General features: G+C 43.3%; 1 long non-coding RNA gene across 1 annotated transcript in view; it reads left to right on the forward strand.

The window, feature by feature from the left end:
• The window catches only part of LOC127009828 (uncharacterized), a 9,091-nt gene that overhangs the window by 1,133 nt on the left and 2,958 nt on the right, over positions 1-5,000 (forward strand). The window lies entirely within an intron of this gene.

Here is a 5,000-nt window from a genome sequence, read left to right on the forward strand (position 1 = left end):
TTTTCATTCTGTAGAAGACCATCTCTTCTCCTCTAAACCTCACCTTCTCTTCCTCACCGAAACACAGGTTTCTGAGGTTACTGACAGCAATCTCTACTCTGTTCCCTCCGACTATCTCGATCCTAAATTTCAATCCAAACCTGGATGTTGCGCCTACGTGCGCAATGACATCACTTGCTCTCGTGCCCACGACCTTGACTCCTCAGAATTTTCCACCATCTGGCTAAGACTTCATTATCATTCTACTATTAAATACATCTGTGCTGTTTATCTCTCGCCTAACTCTACTAACTATATAAAATTATTTGACTACTTGAACCCTAAAGAGGAGCACATCTTGACCCACTCTCCCTTCGCTGAAATCTCCATCTTGGGAGATTTCAATGTTCACCACCAGCTTTGGCTTTCATCCTCTTTCACTGACCAGCCTGGTGAACAAGCCTACAACTTTGCGCTCCTCAATGACCTAGAGCAGTTGGTTCAGCACCCTACACGTATTCCCGACCGTCTTGGAGACCGGCCAAACATAATAGATCTCTTCCTTAGCTCTAACCCTTCTGCTTACTCTGTCAAGCTGTTCTCTCCGTTGGGCTCCTCCGATCACAACCTTATTTCTGTATCCTGTCCTATTGCTCCTGTACACCCTCTGGACCCACCGAAGAGCCGATGCTTCTGGCATTTTGCTTCAGCTCGGTGGGACGACCTGAGGATGTACTTTTCCGATTTCCCGTGAAATGATTACTGCTTCCAGGATAGAGACCCCTCTGTGTGTGCCCACCGCATCACAGAGGTGATTGTCTCTGGAATGGAGGCATACATTCTGCGTACTTTCTCTACTCCTCATGCTAAAAAGCCTTGGTTTAATCACGCTTGTTCTCGTGCTGTTAATGATAGAGAGGCAGCTAACAAAAGGTACCAGAGCTAACCATGAACTTTACATTTCTGCCCGGAATCGTGTCAAATCTATTCTCCGACCTACCCAAAACTCATTCATTGATAGAAAACGCCAAAACCATGCTTTTTCTAATTCTTCCCGTGACTCCTGGCATCTAGCCAATAACATCTCCTCCAACTTCACTTCTTCAAATTTCCCTCCTCTCCTTAGTCCTGACGGCAGCACCGCCGTCTCATCTATCTCTAAGGCTGAACTCTTCTCTCAAACTTTCTCTAAAAACTCCACTCTGGACGATTCTGGGCATATTCCTCCTACTCATCCCCCCTCTGACTCCTTTATGGCTGTTATTAAAATTCTTCCAAATGATGTTTTCTATGCCTTCTCTGGCCTCAATCCCCAGAAGGCTTATGGACCTGATGGAGTGCCTCCTATTGTCCTTAACAACTGTGCTTCCGTCCTGACACCCTGCCTGGTTAAACTCTTTCGCCTCTGCCTGTCAACATCTACCTTTCCTTCCTGCTGGAAGTATGCCTTCATACAGCCTGTGTCTAAGAAGGGTGACCGTTCCAACCCCTCAAACTACCGTCCTATATAGCTTTGGTTTCTTGTCTATCTAAAGCTTTTGAATCAATCCTTAACCGGAAGATTCAAAAGCACCTTTCCACTTCTGACCTTCTATCTGATCGCCAGTATGGGTTCCGCAAAGGGCGTTATACTGGTGATCTCCTTGCCTTCCTAACTGATTCTTGGTCATCCTCTTTTAGCCGTTTCGGTGAAACCTTAGCTATTGCGCTGGACATATCAAAAGCCTTTGATAGGGTCTGGCACAAATCTTTCCTTTCCAAACTACCCTCCTACGGTTTCTATCCTTTTCTCTGTATCTTTATCTCCAGTTTGCTCTCTGACCGTTCTATTTCTGCTGTGGTAGACGGCCATTGTTCTTCCCCTAAACCTATTAACAGTGGTGTTCCGCAGGGTTCTGTCCTATCTCCCACTGTCTTTCTGTTGTTCATTGATGATCATCTTTCCAAAACGAACTGTCCTATCCATTCTTACGCCGATGACTCTAATCTGCATTACTTAACTTCTTTTAATAGAAGACCCAGCCAACAGGAACTAAACGATTCCAGGCTGGAGGCTGCAGAACGCTTAGCCTCAGACCTTACTATTATTTCCGATTGGGGGAAGAAGAACTTGGTGCTCTTCAACGCCTCAAAAATACAGTTTCTCCACCTATCTACTCGACACAATCTTCCAAACAACTATCCCCTATTCGTTGACACAACTCAGCTATCACCTTCACCACTAAACATCCTCGGTCAATCCTTAACTCAGAATCTCAACTGGAAACTTCATATCTCTTCTCTTACTAAATCACCTTCCTCGAGGCTGGGCGTTCTATACCGTCTCCGCCAGTTCTTCTTCCCCGCACACTTGCTATCCATTTACAGAGGCCTTGTCCGCCCTCGTATGGAGTATGCATCTCACGTGTGGGGGGCTCCACTCACACAGCGCTCTTTGACAGAGTGGAGTCTAAGGCTCTTCGTCTCATCAGCTCTCCTCCTCTTACTGATAGTCTTCTACCGCTTAAATTTCGCCGCCATGTTGCCTCTCTTTCTATATTCTATCGATATTTTCATGCTGACTGCTCTTCTGAACTTGCTAACTGCATGCCTCACCCCTTCCCGCGGCCTCGCCACACACGACTTTCTATTCAAGCTCATCCCTTTACTGTCCAAATCCCTTACGCAAGAGTTAACCAGCATCTTCACTCTTTCATCCCTCACGTTGGTAAACTCTGGAACAATCTTCCTTCATCTGTATTTCCTCCGGCCTACGACTTTAACTATTTCAAGAGGAGGGTATCAGGACACCTCTCCTCCCGAAATTGACCTATCTTTCGGCCACTCCTCTAACTCTTTTTACGAACAGTGAGTAGCGGCCTTTTTTTTTTAACATTTGTTACCTTTTTTATGCCCTTGAACTGACTCCTCTGCTGAAAAAAAAAAGTGTTGCACTCCACGCAAATAATACTGCTTACTACAAATTATTAAGAAACAAAGTAATCAGTGAGATACCAGCTGCTAAAAGATCACCTTACCCGTTAATAACAAACGTCAGCATCTGAGAGACAGCAATGTAAGCCAGTGGTATAGTAAGCTCCAGCAGCCGTGCGGCTTTAAGCAACATACACCTACACTACCTTCTGTTGCCAACATGTTCAAAATGGAGGCAGCAGAAAAAGTTAATTACCACTTTAGCATAATATGTCAGCATTTGCCCAGACTTGGCAACCTGTTTTTTCCCCCATACCTCCGTGCTCGTGAAGTAAGCTCTTGTGTTGAACTGACCAAACCTCTCACGGCCATCACCAATGTATCTGCCGGCAGTCCAAGTGTCCAGACATGTGGAAATCTCCTTACATAACCTCACCTCCCAAATCACTCAATTCAAATTCTCTTAATAACCTACGACTAATTGCCATTACGCCCGTTCCTAGCCTCCTCTGTGAAACTGTTGCCGCAGAAGTACATCCTCTGATAATTATATCCATAACAAAATTGACATATGTCAGCACGGTAATACCAGACTCACTAACTCACTTCACCAGTTTTCTCAACTATAAACATAAACATCTTGATAAACGAAAAACTTCTGCGGCATCAGTCTTAACAGATTTTACCAAACCATTTGATTGTATATATATATATATATATATATATATATATATATATATATATATATATATATATATATATATATATATATATATATATATATATATATATATATACGATCAAATGCTTTGGTAAAATCTATTAAGTTCGATGCCGCAGAAGTTTTTCGTTTATCATGATGTTTATGTTTATATTTGAGAAAACCGGTGAAGTGAGTTAGTGAGTCTTGTATTACCGTGCTGACATATGATGGAGGAAAAGTATATCCTCAGGTCGTTGCACCGAGTGAAGCAAAATCCCCGAAGCACCGCCTCTTCGGTGGGTCCAGAGACTGTACAGGACCGATAGCACAGTATATAGAAATATGGTTGTGATCGGAGGAGCCCAACGGAGAGAACAGTTTAATAGAATAAGCTGTAGGATTAGAGGTTAGGAAGAGGTCTAGAATGTTGGGCGTGTCTCCAAGGCGTAGTAGGGTGCTGAACCAACTGCTCTAGGTCGTTTAATAAAGCAAAGTTGTAGGCTAGTTCACCAGGCCGGTTAGTGAAAGAGGATGAAAGCCAAAGCTGTTGGTGAACCTTGCAATCTCCTAGGATGGAGATTTCAGCGAAGGGAGAGTGAGTCAGATACTCCACTTTGGAATTCAAATAGTCAAAGTATTTTACATAGTTTGTAGAATTAGGTGAGAGAAAAACAGCACAGATGTATTTAGTAATAGAGTGACAATGAAGTCCTAGCCAGATGGTGGAATTTTCTGAAGAGTCAAGGTCGTGGGCACGAGAGCCAGTGATGTTGCTTACGTAGGCGCAACATCCAGCTTTGGATTGAAATTTAGGATAGAGATAGTAGAGGGGAACAGAGAAAAGATTACTTCTAGTAGCCTCCGAAAATTGTGTTTCAGTAAGGAAAAGGTTAGGTTAGGTTTAGAGGAGACAATAAGGAAACGGAAAAAGAGGAAACGGGAAGGGTCTTTGGTGGGCTTACAGAACTCTCCTCGTTTCCCATACATACCTCACCGGAAGTGGCTTACGCCCGTTTCGGTAGGTGTCTTCCTAAGTTCTCCCTGGAGTGTATATATATATATATATATATATATATATATATATATATATATATATATATATATATATATATATATATATATATATATATATATATATATATATATATATATATATATATGAGGGGAGGTGCTGGCTGAGTGGTTAGCGTGCCGGCGCCGCGTTCAGGAGGATACGGGCTCGAGTTCTGCCCGCCGCCCAGCTGTGATTTTTCAGTCACTGCCGAGTGGCCTAAGACTACCCACATGCTGTCCTGAAGACCACCCATCAACCCGGACTGTGGATTATCTCTCTAAAAAGTGGCTAAAAGATGAGCTCCGTAGGTCTGCATGAGGGAAGTAAGATGACGCCTCTATAAACACTTGC

Source organism: Eriocheir sinensis, chromosome 42 (genome assembly GCF_024679095.1).
Source record: "Eriocheir sinensis breed Jianghai 21 chromosome 42, ASM2467909v1, whole genome shotgun sequence".
NCBI classification, from domain to species: Eukaryota; Metazoa; Arthropoda; class Malacostraca; order Decapoda; family Varunidae; genus Eriocheir; species Eriocheir sinensis.